This window comes from Molothrus ater, chromosome 3 (genome assembly GCF_012460135.2).
Source record: "Molothrus ater isolate BHLD 08-10-18 breed brown headed cowbird chromosome 3, BPBGC_Mater_1.1, whole genome shotgun sequence".
Taxonomy (NCBI): Eukaryota; Metazoa; Chordata; class Aves; order Passeriformes; family Icteridae; genus Molothrus; species Molothrus ater.
In genome coordinates this window covers 95,554,649-95,578,269 of record NC_050480.2, presented here as the reverse complement: position 1 = coordinate 95,578,269, position 23,621 = coordinate 95,554,649, and the positions used below count along the sequence as shown (strand labels likewise).

The 23,621-nt window shown below is 40.4% G+C and overlaps 1 protein-coding gene and 1 long non-coding RNA gene across 2 annotated transcripts in view; both read right to left on the bottom strand.

The window, feature by feature from the left end:
• The window catches only part of ASRGL1 (asparaginase and isoaspartyl peptidase 1), a 248,901-nt gene that overhangs the window by 150,916 nt on the left and 74,364 nt on the right, over positions 1-23,621 (bottom strand). The gene's annotated exons all lie outside the window — the stretch shown is intronic.
• Positions 22,833-23,621, bottom strand: part of LOC118684630 (uncharacterized) — a 37,211-nt gene continuing 36,422 nt past the window's right edge. The window contains exon 3 of the long non-coding RNA XR_004979878.2: positions 22,833-23,008. This is a non-coding gene — a long non-coding RNA (uncharacterized LOC118684630). The remainder of the gene's footprint in view (positions 23,009-23,621) is intronic.

Here is a 23,621-nt window from a genome sequence, read left to right as displayed (position 1 = left end):
GGCAAGGAAAAACAAAATGACAAACAACACAGAAAGCAGCAAAAGTAGAAAGGAGGTAATGACTTCCCCTGGAATTCAATGTACAGCAAGAAAGGGAGAAAATAATGGAGCAGGTAAGGGAGCAAATATGCCATCATCAGAGCTAGGAAGAGCAAGTACTAGCCTGCCAAGTAACAGCTAAATATCTGTAACAGCTGTATGCTCAGTCTAGCACACTCTGATCAAATCTGTCATTTTAAACTCCTGAAGCTCCAAATCAGGTGCCAAAAAAGACTGTGGTGGGCTGACCCTGGCCAACAGCCAAGCACCCACATAGCTGCTTGCTCACTCCACCACTGCAGAAGGGCAGAGAGAGAAAACAGGAAGAACAAAATTGAGACAACTCATGGGCTGAGATACAGATTGTTTAAAAGGTAAAGGAATAAAAGATCACATCAACCAAAGGAAGTTAGTCTGTCACAACTTGCCATAGGTAGACTGATGCCCATTCAGTCTCTGAGCACTGGCCACCTAGGAAGCCACCCCCTGTCCTTTCTTCTTTCTCTACCCACTTTTTGTTACTAAGCAAGGTGCTTTATGGTGTGGAACATCCCTTTGGCCAATTTGTGTCAGCTGTCCTGGCTGTGTCCCCCACCTCCTCACTGGTGGACAGAGTGGGAAAAAGAAAGCCTTCAGGCTGGGCAAGCACTGCTAATCAATGACCCACTGAAGTGTCACCAGCACAGCCTTAGCCACAAATCTGAAACAAGGTGCCATGAGAAGTGCTAAGAATTAACTCCATCCCAGCTACTGCTCCAAGTGATCATTACAAGAATTACTTTGTCTGACATCTGGGAGTGCCTTCATTGCTTCACCACCTTTAAGGTCTTTCTCATGCAATCTATTTGGGGAAGTTACAAAACCCTTTATCCTTCCTGTTAACAAATAGACACTTTTATTCTCAGGAGGGAAAAATTCATGTTTAGCATACCTAGTTCTTTTAGCATCTCTGTTTTGGCACTAAAAGAGGCTGGCCAAGGGAGTGGCTGAGTCACCACCCCTGGAGGTGCAGTTGTGGCATTGAGTGACACAGTTTAGTGGTGGACTTGGCAGGGCTGGATTAATGGTCGGATTTGATAATTTTAGAGGTCTTTTCCAACTGAAATCATTCTAAGAATTCTGATTTTTAAAAATTGATTTGGCGTGTTTCCATAGTTACATTGGTGTGGGGTTCTTTTTAAAGATAAGTAAACTCTTTCAATCCTTCACAGTTTAATCCAAGTATGTGTTAAAATGGAGTTTCCTGAGTAGGCTACTCTGAGTTAAATTCTAGCAAAGCTGCTACTAAAGGATCAAAATATCTTTTACTTAAAAAACCTCCAAAACCCTGCAAAACAGGCAAATCCAACCAAAAAAATCCCCAAGAACAACACAGCCTTTCTGAAGCATATTGGAAAAAGGCTATCTCATTAGTAGTTGCTCTGTAAAGAGGTGTATCAAGGAAAAAATTGTAGAACGACTCCAACTTTATAAAATTGAAACTTTGTTGCACTGATTTTGTGAAATAGCATAAAAACACCAGAAAGGCCACATGCAACATTCTACATGGAACTATAAAAATTTGATTTTTGCAAACTCTGTCCAAGACTAAAGGGGCACAATGCAATACATTTCGTAATAACTGATGTTCTTGAAAACCTAAAATTTAAAATCAAACTTTGTGATTTTTGTTCCAAAGCATTCCTACTTTTCTCAACTATAATCAGACATTAATACTCTTGTATTCTCTCTGCATGGTAATAGAGACAGTTCTAGTCCTCTGTGGTAATGTGTTATAATAAGGCTACACACATTAAAGTAACACTGCTTCTTCATTCTCTAACCCTTCCTATTCATTTGAAAAGACAGTATACATTAAAATAACCAAGATTTTTTTTTACTGAAAGCATTTATTCTACCCAAGGGTGGAAACAGATAAAAAAATTAAGTGATGCAACAATTTAGAAAAATCATACAGGTTCAGCTGTGAACAAAAATTACATCCTTCCCTATGTAACAGCACTTTTCATAACAGCAGCATCACTCCCATTCTCCTTGTAAATGAACCAGTCATTGCTTGCAATAAACTAGCATCCAGAGGTTTCAATCGAGGACTTATTGTTCCATGTGCCTGTACAAAGCCATGGCAAGCTGCTTGCCTTACCTTGAGTGATACACTTGGGATCTCAGCTCATGTAGGCACTGCTGCCAGTCACATAGCATATGGCAGTACAACAGCACTGCTCACCTGCAAAACTGCTCAGAACTAAGACAAAATGCAACCAAGTGATGTAAAAATTGAACATGAAGAGCATGGGAGGGTAGATGAGATGGGTAATGCTGAGAAAGCTGTGTGCCTTCACTTTGGTGGGCTGCAAGCAGATGGTGCAGGACTCAGGGGTGGATCACTTGGATTTCCTAGCCCCAAGATTTACCTTGGGCTGCCATCAGGCAGAGGTCTGTGAATTGCCATCACCCCTCCGGTGCAAGGCTACTCCCCTGTAGCACATGCAGTGCACATCAGTACCAGAGCACTGCCCTGAGGGCACAGAGTCTGGCAGTAGAGCTGACCCCTACGTCTCCAGATGCAGGTGGGTTTGCCTGCTGCCGAGGCAGACACCAGCCTGCACCCAGGCTGACACCAGCACAGGCACAGGAATGCCCACAGCACTTCCCCCTGAGGAGTAGCTCCTGCTGTATCTATTTCCTGCAAAGCTGAGTCACTGGGTACAAAGTGCAAAGACAGTGTTCAGTTAGATGTGGCACACCTGACGAGGCATTCCAAACAAGCATACTGCACTGACAAGCTGTTCAGGTAAATGGTAACCTAAAGAGTTTAACTGAGAATGTGCTGTGCAGGATCTCTGCCCACTCAGCCCAGCTAGTGAAAATCAGCTTTCTTCCACTCCCATGTTGAGTTCTTTGACCCCGGTGCATGTATCTTGGCTGAGCATCCCTCCAACACTAAGCCATTTTTTCAGCTACTACTCTTACACCAGCACCTGAGTTTACCCAAATGAAGGTTGTACACCATGTTTGCAGGCTCTGATCAGACATCTTCAGTGTTAGCAGGGGAGAGAGCTGTGACTCAGTTGTCTGAGCTCAGGTGTCTGTGACATTCACACAAGAACCACACTGCAAACAGGTATCACTAAAAGAATAAAGGAAATCTAACCTTCCTTACATATTACAAATGTCACAAAACAGTCCTTTTTTTTTCTCCTTTATGACAGCACAATGCAGTGTTCACATTGTATCACTGTATTGAAATTTTCCAAAGTCATAAAGCCTCAAAAATTCAACTGAAGTTAGACAGTTGCTAAGCTAAGGTTGGCATTATCCTGACCCAGACTGACTGTATTCCCTGATGCATCTATACCCATCTGCTATTTTCCTTCTGTTGTGCCAAGATTATCCATCATTTGGGGCAGGGGAATACCTTTTATTTGGTGTCTGTTCTGGACTAAGGAATAGGTGCTACAAGAATACAAATCATCAGTACCACAGTGCCTGTGATGATTTATTCTCCCCCCTGGTTTGCCTTGTCTGCAGGAGACCTGAAATCCTTGCATGCTTTTTATGAAGGGGCTTGTACTTTTTTAACACTTGCATCTCCAATAGCTGGTGAAAACAATTCAGGATAATCAATCTATTAGGATTTATGGCTAAACATCAACATACTCAGCAGAAGCAGAACTACTGGTTATTTTCTTTAGAGCAGGGACAGGTGGTGTCAGCTGCTCCTGTTAACCAAAGCCAGTTAAAGGGGTGACATGTATGTGATTGAGCAAACCAGGGGCAGGTTTTGCTCATGGCTTGAGCAGGTATGCCAGGACACAGGCTGAAGCAGTAGAAGAAACTGGACTTCCACTGCAGAAGCTTTCTGCTGGTATTTGTAATTACATCAGTAATTCTGCAAGAAGGAATCTCTCACAAGTCTGTTCTTGCTAAGGAAAGTGCAGTAGCTATGGTTACCCAGCAAACAGGGCCAGGAGGCAAAGCTGAACCACTGCTCTGGGCACTGTACACCATTTTTAACATCAAAAGCCTAGTTTTAGCTTTCCAAATAGAACTATGAGAGCAGCCACCCACGTTCCCTATTACAGTGTGTTTGCATATATAACTGTGGCTATGCATGTGTGGGTATATATATATATATATATATATATAGATCTATAGTAGGATGACAGAATGACAAAGAGAACAAAAAAGGAGTCAGCTTTTAAATCATCATACAACTATGAAATTAGAAACGTACTCATAGACAACAATCTCATATACTTGGTTAGTCAGCCTAGGGTCAGCACCACAGGACTTTCCCTGGCAAACTTCTGCCTGCTACAGGGAAGAAATGCCTTCAAGTGTCTTCATTTGCCTCTGATGATTCTGAGGATTGCTCAAGACCTACAGGAAATTCTCTGGAAAAGAACTATGTCTACACTGTAGCCTTAATGCAACCATAGGAAAGTTTCCTTATTTAGGGTAATGTACATAAATACTACTGCAGTGTAGAAGCAGTAATGTGGAACCTAGCATATGCCATGGCCTGCCCTAAGAAACTGGGTAAATGCTTAAGCAACTAGTCCACATTGAATTTCACTTAAAATGGCTTCACATAGTCATCAAGCTCATAAATGGGTGCTAGAGAGAGGGTGGGGATAGTTTAGTGGGCTGCAGCCCTACTCATACAGTGGATTCCCCAGGCAGGCACTCAGCCCTGGCTAGCTACCATCATATCTCCAATGGAAATGTCTTAAAACCTTACCTAGCTACCTGCTGGGAGTCTCCTCCTAAGTGGCAGGAGCAGGGCCTGCTTCACCCCCTTCCCCCCTGCTGTCCCAAGGCAGTCCCCGACACAGCAACAGACAAAGAGCCCTGGACACTTGAGTTCCTGGGCTGTCCTTCTGTCTGGCTGTGCCTTAGTGCACACCTGCAGTCTAATCATGGTTTCATTAGCAGACCACATACATGAACACTCCGTGGCTGCAGTGCAAATTAGCCACCCAGGTTTGCTCTTCAGCCACAAGGAATAATCATGAGGCACCATCATATCACTTGGCTCAGGCATCTCCTCATCACAAAAGCCTTTTATATTACCAAGCTAGTTGTCTAGACTCCTTCTGTAGACTAGCTAAGTGTTTGATCTGTAAAGTTTGGTGAAATTAATCCCATCCCTTACTACATGCAATCTCCTGATGGTGGAACCAGCTGCTACTAGTTCACCTATGAAAGGACAGTTCATCTCTTCCAAAGGACAACAGGACATCTGTGGTTGTTTGGTAACAGATAGAGCAAGGCCCTCTGCTCTGACACCAACTTCTAGATGAAACAGTGCCACAGAATTCACAGAATTCACAGAGTGACTAGGTTGGAAGAGACCTTAAAGATCATCAAGTCCAACCCATGCCCTAATACCTCAACTAAACCATGGCACTGAGTACTACATCCAGTCTTTTTTTAAACACATCCAGGGATGGTGACTCCACTACCTCCCCGGGCAGACCATTCCAGAGCTTCCTGTAAAAAACTTCATCCTAATATCCAACCTATATTTCCCTTGGCACAGCTTGAGACTGTGTCCTCTGGTTCTGTCAGTTGCTGCCTGGTGAAAGAGAACTCCCAACCCCCAGCTGACTACATCCACCTTTCAGGGAGCTGTAGGGAGCAATAAGGTCACTCCTGAGTCTCCTTTTCTCCAGGCTAAACACCCCCAGCTCCCTCAGTCATTCCTCACAGGGCTTGTGTTCCAAGCCCCTCACCAACCTAGCTGCCCTCCTCTGGACATGCTCAAGCATCTCAACATCCTTCCCCAGCACGTCTAATACTTCTGAGACACTCTGGAGTCCAGATAGGATTTTAGATGAGATGAGACTTCTGTGAGACCAGTGTCTTTTTGGAACAGTAACTAGGAACCAGGAGGACATCACAAGGGAATCTTGGCTAGCACTCCTAATCATGTCTGCCTGAGAGCTGAGCTACCTGTGAAGTCAAGGCAGACGCAGTCAATAGACCCTGGAGACTGATTCAGCTTGATCCACAACAGACACCACTGTAACCAGAACATCTACACAAGGCTGGTAGGCAGGACACAGGCTTTAACAGAATCTTCTGGAACAGCAGCTGGAGGCTAGGCAAGATTTGTAGGAAAAAAATGTGTGTGAGGATCTGAACTGAACCCAGCCAGATATTCTTGTTGCTTCTGTAGGCTAGTACTGGAAAGTCACAGTAATTTAGAAGAAATTAAATCAGAATCTGTATCAACTTTCATCCATCCATCCATCCATCCATCCATCCATCCATCCATCCATCCATCCATCCATCCATCCATCCATCCATCCATCTCCAAGAAAGAGTAAGATTTAGTCTTCTAATTTTTTCTTCTATAAGGTCTTTTTAGACATTAGAGGCAGTCTTAAGTGTAGTTATATCTACACAGGCTGATCAGTGAGACACAGGAGTCATGAGATACCAGTGCCTTTTTGAACCAGCATCCAAAAGCCAACCAGGGGCTGTATTTGCTTGTGCTGGACAAGCAAGACACATCTTTGTCATGGGTAGGATGAATACAGTTTTAATACTTAATAACACGAGGCTTAAATCACTTGCATTTGAAAATTTAGATAAAACAATATACATTTAGTTTTAGGGCAGGAAGTTTTCCCAGAAGAATTAGTTTCTAGCTTCTTTCAGCATGATCACAGGCTGAACTTAGTTGTAATACAAACAAAATCATGGGAATTCAAACCCTGTTTCCTTCCACCTATGAAAAGAATAAGGCTTCCTATATCCATACCAATACAGAGACCTCCTGCACTCATACAGAAAGGAAACTTTTTCTATGCTATAAGTAGTTTTAAATCACACTGAATATTTAAGAGAAGAAATCAGAGTAAAAAACAACACTACAGACACTGATAAGGAGTTTTATCTCAAACAACAGAGCCCAAGCAAAATGAATCACAGAAACTCTCTCATCCTGAGAAATTTATGCATTTTATAATTCCCAAAGGAAACAATTGCATCAGATAAAAATCTTTAGACCAAAATTAAAAAGAATAAAGCTGACAGAACTGCCTGAAATACCTATTTTAGCAGAGAGTTATTAGAAAGTCCGCATAAATTGCCTCTTAATAATACTCATCATGCATCTATTGTCAGTAAATCCAAGTAACCCTGGTTTTATATACCTCTGTAGACTTTATTTTATTGCTTACTTGCTTAGTAAATTTAAACTAGGTATATTGGCAATGTGTTTAAACTGTCACCTGAAAAAGGTAAACTTCCATCACTCATTATGAGCTTGCTTTAAAATATCCAGTGCTTGGGGCTAAAGGCATGAGTTTGCAAAGCTCAAATTATTGGTCAGAACATTCAAAAGATCCATCTTCAGAATATTTCTTAGTCATGTTGCAGGCATCTCAGTAACTCTGCCTCAAAATACACTTAGACATTTTAACCAGACATACTCAAGATCTTAGTGAGGAAGCACTGATAAACCTTTAATCCTCATCACTTCCACTTTTAATTTCAACAGAGTATCTACAAATCTGAGCTGAACAGAAGATCTATATACACCACCATGTCATGACTAAGCAATATTGTACGTAAAAGTTATAGTGAACAAATCAAATAGGCAGCAATGTATTATTGAGCTAATTTCTATCAAATTCCAGTTGTTACATTTTTGTTAATTTCTATATAACTTTTTCAGGAGAGAATATCCACTGAAAAACTGCAGGATACCATTTCATGGAGTGACAGAATATCCTGAGTTGGAAGATGCTCCACAAGGATCATCAAGTCACAAGGATCACCCTGCACAGATCTATTCCCAAGAGTCACCCCCTGTGCCTGAGAGCCTTGTTCAAACACTTGAACTCTGTCAGGCTGGTGCTGTGATCACTTCCCTGGGGAGCCTGGTCAGTGCCCAGCCACCCTCTGGGAGAAGAAACATTTCCTGATATCCAGCCTAAACCTCCCCTGACAGAGCTTCAGGCCATTCCCTTGGATCCTGTCACTGTCACCACAGAGCAGAGATCAGTGCCTGCCCCTCCTCTTCCCCTCACAAGGAAGCTGTAACTGCACTGAGGTCTCCCCTCAGTCTCCTCCAGGCTGAACAGACCCAGTGCCCCCAGCTGCTCCTCACACAGCTTCCCCTCAAGGCCCTTCCCCATCTTTGTTGCCCTCCTTGGACACTCTCTAATAGTTTCATGTCTTTCTGACATCGTGGTGCCCAGAACTGGAGGTGAGGCACTCGAGGTGAGGCTGCCCCAGTGCCAAGCACAGCAGGACAATCCCCTCCCTTGCCCAGCTGGTGATGCTGTGCCTGATGCCCCCAGGACAGGGTTGGCTCTCCTGGCTCCAGGGCACTGCTGTGGCTCATGTTCCACTTGCCATTGACCAGGGCCCCCAGGTCCCTTTCCCTGGTCTCCAGCAGCTTGTTCCCCTGCACAAAGGTACATCCAGGACTGCCCCAGCCCAAGAGCAGATGTTGAAACTTCTCATGGTGTTTGACTGCCCATTTCTCTAATTTGTCAAGGTTTTCCTGCAGGGCCTCTCTGTCTCCAAGTTCCTCCCAAGTCTGTATTGTTAGCAAACTTCCTTAGTATTCCTTCAAGTTCTGCATCCATTTGGTATACAAATTGTATGTAAATATATTTAGTATGTTAAACTTTTCAGTTACTAGCAATTCAAACAAATGCTTTAGAAGTTAAGAATCTTTGAATCCCATAATCCCTGGATCCTTCAGTTCCCTCAGGAATAGATGGATAAGCCTGGACGTCTTCCCAGCCCCATTCTTGCTAAAGAATGAATAGCATTAATGTTGCCAGAGTAGGATGTGAGAAAACATGCAATACCTTCCATCAGGCGTTATGAAATCCAATGTCAATGTCACAAAAATTTCCAAGCTATTTCACAGTGTTTTAGCAAGCAAAAGAGAAATTAATTCAGTGTTTAAAAATGAAACACTCAAGTAGTCATTGTAATTAGTATTAAAATAGGATAGAGAATTCATATAAAGTCTGACAATAGGCTTTTATATGCCAGTAATGCACTGTAAATTACTTTAAAAAGACAGTTGTTATTATTTGAAGTGTTCAAAAATTTCTGACAAGGGACTAATTAATAACATTTTATTGGTCTTAGTAAAATGGACACTATTGTCTTCTAAAGCCTAATTTTGAAATTATTGTGAAATCTCGGATGCATTATGTTGTCTGATTTAAACTATATTTAACACTGCTTTGTTATTTAAAAATACAATTTGAAATTAAGATGACAAGAACTAAATTTATTTGGCCTAAAGGGAAAATAATTAAAGAAAAGAGCTAAATAACTATATAAATATTCACAGGGGAAAAAAAAGATTGAAAGGAAGAGAAGTATTTTCACTGGGATTAGTTGCACTAGTGTCAAGGGCTGAAGCAAAAAAAAAAAAATTAAGTTATGTATTAGGAAAAACTATTTTTGAAGACAATAAGGTTGGCTGGACAGAGAGCAAACTGACTGACTTTCAAGTGATTCAGCTTGATCCCCTTCCTTTCCTCTCTCCTAGGCAGTTAGAGAGGTTTCTCAAAGAGAAACAGTTGGTGCCCCTTTTCTTTTCACGAGTCACTAAAATTATTTGAATTGTCGATTACAAGATTAAAAATTCTCAAGAGCTTTTCTCCTCTAGCTTCACTCACTTCATGGACACCATTAATCAATGGAGAGAGGACATCTTAGCTTCTAGATAACCTGCAGAAAGGTGTGCAGTCAGATGAGGGATGTAATGGAGACACTGTGTGGTGCCTACAAACGTTCTTGGCCAGTACCAACTCTGAACCTACATGCCAGAAGGCAGCTGGCATCCTGCACATCAGAGCCATTAAGGTACTACTGCAGAGGAGGTTTTGAGAAAACAAATCATCACTGGACATGACTATCAACTCAGTCAATAAGTGGTGGGCAGATACATACAGGATGGCACAATATTGGAATTCATCTTCAGCTTATATAAGAACACCCACCGTTAGTCCTCAGGGCATTTGTTTTCATTTTCTGAGATTGTGCCTGCATTATGGCTACAAATTGATAATTGGGTTATTCTCTCATAAACACAACACAGTAAAATCTGTTGTATTCATTTATTTGTTTTGACTGAATACCATATTAGTAGAAGGTCCATGGAGAAAACAGAAAATACTGCATATTTAATGACTTCATTTTTTCTCTCTTTTCTAAGAGTCTCCTGATTTCAGGAGAAAAGGGAAAGGAAAAGGGAAAGGAAAAGGGAAAGGAAAAGGGAAAGGAAAAGGGAAAGGAAAAGGGAAAGGAAAAGGGAAAGGAAAAGGGAAAGGAAAAGGGAAAGGAAAAGGGAAAGGAAGTGGAACTCCATGAAAACGTTTCTTCTATTTGCATCCTTTGTTATTGTATTGTTATAATTTATGCTAGCTCTTACATAGACAGGATCTCCTTTAAAGTCTGGTTTCAGCTGTGGTCAGATGACTTTGCAACAGACTGTGCTGTTCCTGTTGATGGTGGGGTTTTTTTTGGTGGGCTTTCTTTGTTTTGTTTAATTTTGGAGTTTGTAATTTTGTTTCTTAAAGTTCCTACAGTGTCAAACAAACACCTCCTCCTGGCTGGATATTATCACCTGGGACCAGTGGCCTGGTTGCAAACTTCTGAGCACACCTAATACTTGCATTTCCTTCATTGCCTTGCACAGGTATCCAGATCTATCACAAATACTCTCAAAGGATGCTTGAAAGAAATAGGTGTCCCATAAAATCTGCTGTGCTGGCTGAAGGATTGGCAGCAGTTGCCTCCAGCAGCAAACTGGAGGTAACAACCAGCAAGTACACAAGGCAGATCTCAGTATCACAGCCATTTCCACACTGATTTGGAGCACCAGAGTCCCCATGTCCAAAGTGGTTGGTATTATCAGAAATCAGACTTGGACACTCATGCAATTAATTAGTCAAGCTCCTGTATATGGACAGATATCAAATCCTCAGCGAGTGTCTGTGGATTTTTATGCTTCTCTTCTCCTACTTCCTTAACTACTTTAAACATGAAGTTTTGCTTAGGTTTCTTTGGTTTGTTTCTTATAGAACTTGTGTTTATCATAAGCAGAGATGAGGACTGTGCAGCAAGTTGTTGCCTATTCACAGGAAAGAAAAGCAGGGCTCATTCAATAAAAAGTGAAATGAAAACCCAATTCTGTTCATTCACCAAAGTTTTGAACTAAATGTTCTGAACTGTGGCTTTTGACAAAATAGGAATTAAAACACCTTTCTTAATGGAAACAACCAAAACACAGTTAAATGGTGGTTGAGCTAGAGCAATAAACATATATTAAAGCAGTAAATCAATTTTTATTCAAAATTCACCCTAGTTCTCCTTTCTACTCTACACCAGCTAGATTGAACTGCACACCAAAATCACTGTGTGTTTTATGTATTCTCTGAAGACTTTGGAGGCCAAAAATCTAAACATCACTAAGCTTCCTTTACAATGAATATGCTTTTGGGGAGCATACTTGAACATGCTTTTTAGAACTACAAGCAATTCACTGCTTTCCCTGAACTTTGCATCCAGCCAAGACTGCCTTGGCCAAGATGTAACCCCAGATGACCTGGCTCTCAACACAATCTTGCAGCAAGGACCCACAACAAGGATTTACATCTAAACCCACACAGACTTCTGTGGCACGTGACATGACTGCTCCCACAGGGAGATGCTACTTCCAAGTTGTGCTATCAAGAAATATTCCCTGCCTTTGGCATAATTGTTCAGTAATATGCATTTTGTGTATGGAATAAAACAGAAATGCTGATGGGCCAGCTTTTAAGGTTGCTGACACAAACTTTTTGAGCATAGCTGTATAAGATCTGCTGACACAAACCTTCTCCTTGAGAACAGCTGTGATTGCCTGCTGCTTTGGGGAGGGGATAGGGAGTTCTTTTCTCCCTTTTTCTGCCTCCTGTGGTGAACTCCAAAATCTAGCTGTGCTGATAGGGATGGAGTATCTACCAATAGCTGGTTATGATATAGATGCAAACACATAAAAGACCAAGTCAGTTCTCCTCCTGGCTTCATCCTCCATTTGTCTTTCAGACTATTTAATAACCCCATGCTCAGCAGTATTTGAATAAGATGGACAGTTATCAAAAGTGCTCCAGATAAAGCTGAATACAGCATTATGCCTATTCCTCTAAACTGATAAGCACTTGGGATAGGCAAAATTCCCACAAATAATCAGATGCAAGGCAAGTTACTTGAAGGTTAGTGAGCATATTCACAGAGGACAAGTGCAGCTTGAGAGAGGGAAAGGCAGCAGCATCCCAGGCTCTGCATTTCAGGGCACAGCTAGTGTTTAAGTGTTTTAAAAGATACTCAAAGAACCTCCCATCTCCCTGGTCCGGCACAAATAATTAAGAGCTTATGTCTCCCCTCATCAACAACAAAGTGCTTAAGGATATGCTTAAAAGTATTTTGCTGATTTAAGGCCTCAGTGGATTGTTTGTGAGGATCTCAGTGCTGACAACTCCCCCTTGAATGTAAAAGTGCATTTGGGTCTTGCAGGAGCTGATGTACATTGCAAAGTCTTTCATAGCAGTTGCCACCACAGAAGCCTCATTGCTTAATTTAGATATCCTACAGCAATTACTGCCAAGCTGTGTCTGGGTTGATAAAGCAAGCATTTTGCAATTCCAGATTTTCTTGACTTGTGAATGCTCATTTAATTGGTCCTAGAGTTGCCTTAACATAGCACAAGGTCAATCTTCTGATTTCTAACCACCCTCTTACTTACTTGTGTTTGAAGCTCACAGCTGAAGCAGAGCTGGTCACTCTCTCTGTAAATCCATACTCAGGTGTAAAGGCCTAAAGTGCAGCACTCACCAGAAATGCTCAATCCTGAGCAAAAGCGTGAAGCTTCCTGTTACAGAAATAAATTTTAAAAACCCAAAAAAATCACCACTCACCCCCAAAACCCCAACTAAACAGACAAAAACCTCACCACAATGATGAGTTACAATAAAAAAATAATAAACCAGTACTTGTGTTGTAAGACACACTAAGACCAGGGCGCTAAGCCTGAGACAAATGTGCTTTCCCAAGGGCTGCCACAAAAGTTGTGTGCCAGCAGACATGAGACACACACACAGAGCTGCATTTCTGTATTCCCCCCTCTGCCCCCATTCAAACAATAAAGATGATCAGACTTTAAATAGCATAGTCTCTGTCCAGTGAAACCCTCTGTGCTGCAGGCAGAAATCCACACAACCACACTGCTCAATTCGGTTACAGACAGAAAGCCTAAGCAGATGGATGAAGTACTGACAGACAAGTCAGCACATTGTGCTGCCTTCTAACATAAATTAACAATCCTAGCCTTTTCTTGTAAGAAGTATAAAAAGTGAAGCCATCCACAGACCCCCAGTACTCTGTCTTTATTGTCCAATTAAATTTTTGTATCAAAATTTCTATATACATCTTGAATTTCAGCAAGGTGAAAATAGGAAAGAAACTGTCACTGAAAGCTCCAGGTTTAAGAGTTGTCCTCTACTTTTCCTCAAATAAAACATTTCTCTTTCCTGTACCAAAGGAATTGTTTGGAGTCTCATACCATTCTTTGAAAGCCATTCAGATGGTATAAAGCTATCATCTTGTCCTTTGTTATCTTTCCTCAAAGAATTCTTCCAGAGTGTAGTGGTACAGAGAAGGTACTTCTTGTGGAGTGACAAAAATAAATTGAAAAAAGCTAGCAAGATGTTTGGTGTGACCATTGCTAGCTTCTCTTGGCTGAGCAGCTTGCAGCTGGAGCTTCATGTGAAAACAATCAAATTTTGTGCTTCACCAGGCTGGAAGGTCTTACCCCTCCCTACCTCCAGAAACGGGGAGAATACTGGCAAAAAAGAAGCTCCTGAAAGCTATGGACTGCCACACTGAGTGACACAGATGCTGGCACATTAAGGAGAATTTCACAAAAGCAAGTCTTGTCCTTTCTGCAAGCTGTTGTAAGCATCTCTGCCTCAAAACTCTCCAAAAATAGGCCCAAACTGCTATAATTCACAGACTAGCTAGCTGAGGAAAAAAAAAAATCAGATTGCCTTAACTATCTATTGCCTAAATCCTAAATGAGCAAGGAGACAAAGCAGGGTACAGCATTCACCTTGAAGCAAATAACTTTTCTTGTCCTGAAACAGAAAACAGGAGTTATTAAGCTAGGCCATGTCCCCGCTCATTAAAATTTGACCTTTATTACTAGATCATTACTTCCAATTATTGCCCATTTCTCCTTGAGGCAGTGTAAGGCAGTTACCTCATGTATCTGAGCCAAAGGATGAGTCCCTTGGCTGGTGAAGGTTGTGTGGCAGCTGGGCAATGGCAGAGGAGGCAATGGCTGTACCTGACTCTGCCTTGAGACAATAGGTCCCATAGATGACTGAGGAAACAATTTCATTTCCTTCAATTCCAAGGAAAAAGATGATTTTCAGCTGAATAGAGAACAGTGCTGAGGGAGAGTAGCAAATTTGCATCCTACCAAACCAGTAGCAGCACTGAAGACTGGTTTATTATTATTATAACATTCCAGAGACAGCAGGGCCAGGCTCTGCCTCTGTCAGTCCTGCAGCCTCCAGTGACAAAAAAATCCCCAAACATAGATCCATGTTATTAAACTTATTTTCTGCTCTGTAGTCACAGCCCTGCCTCTGGTCCCTTCACATCAGCAGGGACATGGACAGCTCCTGTCCTATACCACAGCACTGGATGAACCTTACAGAGCTACCTCCAAAATACTACTCTGGAGGAGGACAAAGTTTAAAGGCACTTTATCAGAAGGGTATAGCCCCATCTGCTGAATGCTGATCTCCACAGGTCTGTCAGCATCAGGCAAGGATCAAGTTGTGCCTTTTGGCCTTCTGAAAAATGCCTCTCTACTTTGTGCATGACCAGCCCTTGATTGATTCTTTCCTCAACCTTCCTTTCCCACATAAAAATTGTATCCCAAATGTAACTGGATCCTTCTATAATTAAAGAAATGAGAAATTAGGACTACTTAATTTGAAAAAAATGTACTCTGAAGCAGGCTGAATGTAAAGGACTTCATTGTGTACAAGAACTGTATTTGATTTCAAGACTTGTTTTCATTTTTGAATCAAGTAAGACACACGTGAATCTCAGTCTCCCACATCCCACTTGAGTCCCAGTGCCTGTGCTGCAGGTCTGCCCTCTCTGTTCACACACAAACCAGTCTGGATCCAAACACATTTCTCAAAAATTCTTTCAAAGTAGAAAATATTTCCAGAAAAAGATTTTGTTTTCAACAAACTGTCAAGAACTTGTCTCTGCCTAAAGTCTGTTAGTATTAAAGCAGAGTGCATTTCAAATACAGCAGCTGATACAAATATGAAACTGTATTTCAAAGCCCCTCTTTTACTTACAGAGACATCCTGGAGAGCTGTTCAGAATAAGCCCATGTACAGGCAAGTCCTCAGAGCTAGGCCACAAAAAAGCCAATGTTCCTGCTTGAAAAAGTGAAGCCTTCTCCCCTGCTCACCTTTTGAGGTCTCAGTTCAAATCCTCTTTAGAAGAGCAGACAACTAAAAAACCCTAGATTGCTAAGCCATGTGAACTATCCCTACAGCCATATGCATTTCATCTTTCTGGTTCATCTGAAGAGAAATCAATCTGGACAGTCCTGTGAAGTTTCTTTCAAGTTTAGCAGGGGTATCAGAGGGGAAGGCTTTGAGGAAGCAGAGCTCAGTCTACTGCTGCTGCCTGGCTGGGTCCTGCTCTGCACCAGCCTGAGAGCACACAGTCTGTGAATCACTCTCTCACATACTGCAGAACTAATTGCTGGCTTAGAACCCACCCACAAAAGCCTGCAAAGGCCTAACTAAAAATCTCTGCAAAGCACAGAAATCTTCACTCCAATGGACAGAAGCAAAATCCTTACTCTTCCTGCTTCCCTAGGCACAAATACAGACTAGAGAGAGAGAGAGAGAGAGAGAGAGAGAGAGAGAGGAAGGGAGTAAAACCAGCCTAAAGCTGCTTTAAATGATTCCAGCAATATCAAACAGAACAAAAGGACAGTATGATCTACTAAAAAAGGAAAAAACATAAAACATCCAAACACAAAACCAAAACATAAAAACCCCACCCAACAACCCAAAACCCAGAACTACTTCCCACAGCAATCAAGAAATCATTATGAACTTTTGTGCACCTAAAATCCTCATATATTTTTCAGATTGCTCAAACTGGGTTTTGATGATACATCATCTACCTTTCCTGTCATTTCAGATTGAAGTGTGAAATAGAAATGGCATTTTTGTTAAAATACTCAATATAAGTCTTGTTTTTAAGTTGGATACTGCAATCAGAAATGGAATATATTATATTCCTTTAAAGGCAATTACCTTGCTTACTGTAAACAGTGCATTTGGCATACTACATTTGAGCATGCAGAAATACTCAAACCAAATCCATGTATTTTCAAGTATGAAGCAACATATTTCATCTCCGACCTCTGCATTTGCACAAATTTGTTCTATGTATAAAAACCTTACACTTGCCTCTGAAAGACTTTAAATCAACTCAGTTTAAGTCTCTGTGCCAGACCTCTTTCTGCCAAGAACCTGGAGTTTCCTTTCTGGCTGCAAATAATTATTCTGTTCCTGTAGAGAAAGATGTAAATCCATGCTGTTCTCCATTTAGATTTATCTTTAGAAATTTCATGGGGGCCTTAGGGGAAAACCTTCCATTCAGTTTACCTCTGGAGCTTCCTGAACTGACAGTTCAGACATCAATTTGTCTTTAATACTCCTAATTTCTGATCTTTTTTCTCCCCCTCTTGGAAAAGCTCAGTAATTCATAGAAAAATCTTACCAGTCATTTTCAATCCAACTGCTTTTGTTTTCTGAGTTTCAGTCCTGCTCCTCTCCTAGTCTAAGCCATGTGACATGGCAAGTTATATAGCTGTAACCAAATCTCCAAACTAAAGGACAGCAAAGTCTCACTAAAGAGCATTTGGCCTAACACACTCCCCCACCTCTGCAGGAGAGGAAAAACATTGAAGTATAGGTGAAAAGGCACTGTTGGAATAAGATTTGCCACTGGAAGGATCAGAAAATAGATCTGTCTTAGCAGTGGAGCTTGTCTCTCAAGGTACAGAGCCACCATGCCCCTCTGGTTACCTGCTAAGACTTTTTAGGTAATAGATACCCTCTGGAGAGCCCCTTCCTGGGATCCAAAGGGCCAGGGTCCCCAGGAATCAACATGACAGGCTTCCAGCCATGCACACAAGTAGCTGTGGGACTTCTCAGGAATGTCAGGACTTCAGTGAAGAACAGAATTGGGTCACTCCTGCTTTTGCAAATCTCCACACTGTGACACACACCTGCTCTGAGTGGCAAAGGAGACCACTTGGTTTGTCACTTCTAATTTAAAAGCTTTCTGCTACACACAATTACCCCAAGGCAGTAAAACATGATCTATTTCAATTTAGATTTGATCTGCTCTTTCATGCAGGCACAAAGCATATGGTAGCTTTTAATCAATTAGAGTCCTAGGATCATTGAATTATTTAGGTTAGAAAGGCCTTTAATTTCATCAAGTCCAACCATAAACCTAACACTGCCAATTCCACTACTAAACCATGTCTCCAAGTGCCACATCTACACATCTTTTAAATATTTCACATTAAACTGAGCACAGTCAAGCATCAAGATATTAATTAGCAGCTCCATTAATATCTATGCTGTGAGTATGGTCACATACAAGAAAAAAAATTACCACTGTGCATATTTCATCTGTACTTTGTGAACTAAGCATAAAATCTGGTGGCATCCCAATGTCCTTCAACAACTTTGCAAGCCAGGCAAGTTGCACAAAGTTCAACTATTTACAAAGCTCATAGCTATACAGAGCCATCTATTTCTAGCCAAGCTACAGAACACAAATGTCATAGATCCTGAAATTATTTCATTTGTCAACATCAACCTATTCTTTGCCCATCAGAGCTGAGTTATTTTAGCAGCACTTTTTCAGAACACCTGAGCCAGCAGATGCTCTAGGCTATACAGAAACAACTGGAGAAATGCAGCCTTCAAATGTCAGAAAGCCCAGAAATCCTTGGTTGGTGACAAGACCCAATGTATTTCTCGTAAACTGAGTAACAAAACAAGGTCATAGCTAAAAATATACGCAGGGTCTCAAAGCTGGGTGGGAATGGCTTGGAGCCAATTTCCATGGTGCCAGAACTGGGCAGATCTCACTCCCTCAGCTGGCCAGGTACACCTGTACAAACTGTGACTGCCCTACAAGCACACAGTCCAAACCACTAGAAATTCTGTATGCCCTCTTCTCACCCCCAGGAGGACACAGCATCACAAGAGAAGCACAAGGAGGAGCTCTCAGCAGCCTCTACAATAACCCTGCATCAGGTCTGTAACATCCTTCCTGCTCCCCCAGCAAAACAAGCAGGTAATGCAATGTAAATCACAGGAAAAGCTGGAACACAATGAGACAAACCAGCTTGTGATGGCATCATTTCAGAAAGCAGGCTTTACTGCAATTGATGAACAACATGGGGTTCTGCCTGCACAGAGGAAGTGTCATCTTCTTAATGGAGAAAGCAGAGTCTATCCAAAACCAGGATTAAAGCCCAGCTCTCTGCAGTATTATTTTAACAGTTTAATAACAGCACCAAGGCAGCAAACAAAAATCCCCTACTAACTTAAGCAGGAACAAAACTGCTTAACTGATCTTCTTGTAAAGTAGTCAGCATTGCAAACATAAGACTTATGCAACACAGCCTCACCCTTTTCTCCTTTTTGAAGAGTTACATCAAGTATAATTTAGCTATCATATTACACTATTTAAAATAAGCAAGACCTCAGTTTTGTAGTTATAGCCTGCACTGCTCAGCTGAAGTTTGCTTATTCTATAAAGTGTTTGCTAGAAAAGCATATTTTCATTTAATTCATGCTAACATCCTTAAAACCAAAGGTCAAAAACAAGGAAACAACAGCTTAACTGTAGTTAAGTAGGTCTTGGATGGAACCCAGAGCTGACAAGAACCAAAATCTTCACAAAAGTAACGGAAACTTCAGCTTTTGCATTCTATTTAATTAAACATGATTTTTATGAGAATCAGTTTACATAGAAAGATTTTTAAAAACTGAACCTGATTTTGAATAAAACCTGAATCAAACAAAGTGTTTGATCAGGTCTTCAGCTAATGTATTTTAAAGCTGTAAAAACTTTGTTTGCATATGAATGAATATTTGTACTGCAGATGTTCCACACCTGTTTGCATTTTGCAGAAGGACAGTTGCTTTTACATGTTTTTATCTCAGTCACAGCACAGAGAAAACTCAGATCTAGAACTCCATCTCTCATTTCAGGGCAATTATGATTGAAGTCCACATCATGTGGTTTTCTTCTTCTTCTTCATTCAAAGCAAACACTTCTTTCTTTTTCAATTTTGGTATAGGTCTTCAAAGTAGAATAGCTTGTCACAGACTTTTAAATTCTCCTGTACTGACTTAGAATCAGTGACAGCGAGATTTACTGCATAAAACAGAACTTGACTTCTGTATAAGCATTAAGGGAAATTACAGCTTTATTTTACTGCATCATCAAGGAAGTGTTTACACTTAAAATCAACATTATATTACTTTTCACCCTTTGGATGACAAGTCAATTAGCTGTTGTCCCCTTTCACCTCTCATTTCCCTCACCAGCAGCTCTTTGAAACTTTTAATACAGTATTTTTCTAATATTTCACTTGTAAATCTCAAGTTCAGGTTGCAATCTCAGTACAAGCAACAGCTCTGCCTGAGTACTCCCATACATTGTTTCTTCCTTCCCACGGTCACTCCCTGTATTACCAAATGTAATGGATGTTTCACAGTTACCTTGAAGGACTACATAATCAAAAATGTAGCTTAAAAATCCAAACTAACCAAAACCAAACAAAGTTTAGAAATAAAGAAACATGATAACAAGAACTGTCCTTTCCCTAGTAACAAAAAAAATTACTGAAACACAATCAATGTAGGATGTTGACCATAACAGGCAGGAATAATATTGTCCAGGGTGGTGCCAAGAATCACTTGGAACAAGCCATTTTTGCTTCTTGGCAGAACCACCCTTCAAGAAAAAAGGCCATGCCTACAATCAGCAACTTCCCAGAGATGACTTCTGGTGGTAGCTATCCAGATTACCTCTCCATGGACCCAATCCAAAGCTCATTACTGGCAACAGGCTTTTGAAACAGCCCTGTTACATTTTTTTTCCACAATGGAAAAAATGTGTTTAATTGATAGAGTGGAAAGAATCCTCAACACTTTGAAGTCTGGGATTAACAAGAGAAAAGGACATAATGTTTGCCTTTGGCTTGGCAAGCAATACCTTGGAAGGAAAAAAACCTCTGTGATCTAAAAATGATGCAATTTATATAGTGCTCAGTATGGTGAAGGTACAACAGAACATACCTTTACAACTAAAGGTCTGGAGATAGCAAAATTACCAGTTGCTCCATTTTAGCAACACAATTTAGGTTAGACTTTACCAACAAATCTTTTAAGGAGAAGCAAAAATGGTGTTCAAAAGATGAAACATTTTAATTAAAGCAATTTAATCTGAATTTATTTTAGCACCATGCTTGCAATTGTGTACAGACAGCATCAGCAGAATCATGTAATATAAAATAAAATATTCAAAATCCTGTAATTTCATTATTTTATTGTTTTAGGACTACATAATCTACTCAAAATAAACGCTGTGATTTTCTTCAGGAAAGTGGCCATGTTTGAAGGAATTAGGACTTTCAGTAGCATTTCAGGTACAGGACAGTGGTGGAGTAAGCAGCTGATCCTCATAAAAGCTGTTTTGCTTATTTAGTTTTCAGTGGGGTCAAGTCACTGAATTAGTTTGCAGTTTAAACAAATCATGTCAGTACAAAGCCAGGAAAAATGTACGACAAAGTTGGGAGTATTGGAGTCTTATACTGATTAAACTGAAGATAGAATTTCACTATTCAATGCACAAGTAAGTAATATTAAATATAGAGAAGTATTTTCAATTGACACAAAATAATGACTCCAAACCCAAAACATGTCTAAAAAAAATAATTTACAAACCCACATCTCAGAAATTAAGGAATTTATCTTCTTCAGGAGGTTGTCCTTCCTGGACAGCATAATCTACAATCAGTACAGTCATGCAGTGGAGGAAGTAACTGTGCCCCGTCATCCTCAGAAATCTCTCTCTGCCAAGGGAACCATGTGCATTAGGAAATGCTACCCCCTATCGTCTGACTAGTCTGAACAGCTAACATCTCCTTAAAACAAATCATTTTCAAGGGTTAACTCTGCTTTTCTTGGAAATTACTACATTAATCATAAGCCTTCTTTTTACTCATCAACTTAGTCCTTCACCACAGCACTTTGACCCTGGCTTTTCCAATAGGAAAGCAAGCCAGAGCCTGAAAAGCAATTATTACTTCAAATAACTGACTGTTTAAAGTTCTGCATAAAAGTTTAAATTCTTTTTTGTCCATTTTGTGTAAGTACTACTTCAAATCCTTACACATTCTTTTACCTGCTCTCTTCCCACTCCCATCCATTTCGACACCCTGAAAACTAAACTCTTCTAAAAGCCCTTATTTTGAAGGTTTTACATTTAAATGTCTTTCCTAAAAAGCTGAAGCAGAAGGATCTGAACACATAAAAATGCTATTGCAAAAGACACTAGACAGTGATCTTTGAGCACACAAAAGGTGTCCCTTCCCCATAAACAAGGAAAAAGAAAAGAGGGAAAGAATATTCTTTCTGCCAGAGTCCATGCTTAAGAAAAGCTGCAAAACTCACTTTAGGAGTTTAGGACTATGCCAGCAGGATATTAGATTTAAAAGGAAAATTACTTTTTCAGCTTATTCTACATTTAAACTGGTAAGTTTGACTTGGCTTACAGCATATAAAATGAAAGAAACACAAAGGAAGAAGACAAAGATTGCCAGGACAAAGCACAAAGTATGATACAGGCTGGGGAGCAAGTGGTAGGGAACACCAAGTGGAAAACATAAGGTATAAGACCTTTGTATCCTAATTTAATTTAGAGTTGGAGTTGATGTTAACACCTCTGATTTTCTCTGTAAAGAAACTGAAATTTTAATTCCCCTACAATCTTTTTGTCTTCTAACCTCTGTTTCTAGCTCTTCTGGGGAAAAAACAAGAATTAAGTAGATCTTAGAAAACAAGTCCCAACCATTTAAGGGTGATTTTGATTAAATACAATACTGATGTGTCAATTTGAGGATGTCCACACAGCAACTTTTATGTATCACTGCCTATAAACAAACAGTGTGACAGGTCTTAATCACTGCTTAAGGATGGAAGTACTGCAGTGTATTATTGACACTATTCAAGCTTCCCTCAAGCCAGCAGTACAGCTGAAGCATTTCATAAGGCCCTTCTGACCTTGGTCTGAACACAAGACATTGATGATGTGATGTAATGACATAATTTGTTTACTGACACCATAATGTAAAGTATGAAATACAGGCTGTCAGAAATACAATCAACATAATATTCCATCCTTGCCCTCCAGATGATTTCCAAGGCAGGGAGAGTAAACAGCCTTCTCCCAGCTTCCTTAGTTTCCACAGCTGAGAGTGTAGGATGTTTACAATACCTGTCACTCAGAGCTCCCCAGAACAGAGCAAATGTCAGCAGACCTAGCACTGACTTCATCACTGACTGCTGGAAACATGCAGATGTCAAGAAATGGGAGGAAAAAAATCCATACCCATGACCATATGAATCCAAATCAGTTTTAAGTCCTTTGTGAACAAGTTGGAGGGTCTAAGAAAGAAGTTCAAAACAAGGCTGAGCTTCAGCATCTCCAGAGGACAGCCAGTACTATTGCCACCATGGTATTGCAAGGCCTACTGCCAGTTCACTCCAAAGTACTCTTGCATGTCCTGAAGTTGTGCCTGCAGAAAACAGAGAATACACCATTTTAATGAGTGCACATAGCAGAAAAATGGAGTTTGCATTCTACAAGTAAGAGCTGTCATGTAATTTCCAAAGGACTGGAAGCTTTTAACATGATTTAAAAGTGATATTTAGAGTGCTGGCTCACAGAATGCCTACACTATCTAGCTTATTTTTAATTAAAAGAGGAATGACAGTTCAGAAACACTTTTGAATACTGTGAGGAAAAGAATACTTTTAAAGATATAGCTTGGTAAATTGAAGAGTTTGGTTAAATAGCAACATGTGGCTGATAACAGCAGTCTAGGTACATTTGAGATTGTATTTTCCACTCAGAAACATTTTAAGTATTCAGTTTCCTTGAAGGCATAATCTCTAGGAGGTAAAAAAGCCCCAAACAAAATAAAGCTAAAATAAAAAAGATAATCCAATCAGAAAAAAGAAAAAATTTTCTCATGTAGAACAAAAGTCAAAATCCTCAGACGAGAAAAAGATTCCACTTAAACAGGTTTAAGTGCAATGTAAGAAAAACTTTGGGACAAGATTATTAATAGTTTCTGCTTTAAAAAACAATGCATGTGCAAAAAAAATATTCAAGTGACCAGGGACCTG